Source organism: Meleagris gallopavo, chromosome 12 (assembly GCF_000146605.3).
Source record: "Meleagris gallopavo isolate NT-WF06-2002-E0010 breed Aviagen turkey brand Nicholas breeding stock chromosome 12, Turkey_5.1, whole genome shotgun sequence".
NCBI lineage: Eukaryota > Metazoa > Chordata > Aves > Galliformes > Phasianidae > Meleagris > Meleagris gallopavo.
The window spans coordinates 3,919,986-3,920,636 of record NC_015022.2 but is presented as its reverse complement, the minus strand read 5'-3'; positions in this window follow the sequence as shown (position 1 = coordinate 3,920,636).

Sequence of the window (651 nt, the reverse complement as noted above, 5' to 3'; positions counted from 1 at the left end):
ACATCCCGAGATAACGGTGCACAACAGACCTAAGGCTTTTGTCTATCGTACTATTCCTCTGCAGTCCATCTGTCCCCACGCAGATCTCCGTAGCTCAGAGCTGTGACACGCACACGGTGCTGGGCTGACCAAGGCAGGTTGCGCAGCCTTGGTCCCTCCTGCAGTGCTGTGCTGAGCTCTGCCTGTTTTCCCTGTCCCGAAGCGTTTTCCTGCTTTTGTCGGGAGGTGAGGAGGCGATGCTGTGCCTTCACTCGCTTCTGCCCGGCCCCAGTCTGTTAATTAGTGCCGCTGCTGAGTGAGGAAAGCAAAACCAGAGCGAACTGGCACGGATCCCGTGTGAATACGGAGGGACGTGGGGGCTGGAGGCTGCAGCCCGTCTGAAGCGTTGTGTAACTCACAGTTCTGTGACACGTGCCAAAGTTTTTTTGTTGGATTTTTTTTTTCCCCTTCTCTTTCTTACGTGGACCTGGAAATTTTATTTTTCCATACAGCAATGTGTTATGCAATATAAAGGGAGCGCGAGGTCAAGTTTCCAGCCCGCCGTCGCGCTGTGTAAGGTGAAGCGCGCAAGAGCACGAGAAGCAGACGCGGGTGCAGGCCGCCGGGCCGGACCTCGTGCTCCCCTTTGTGCTCGGCCCTTTGTTTCAGGCC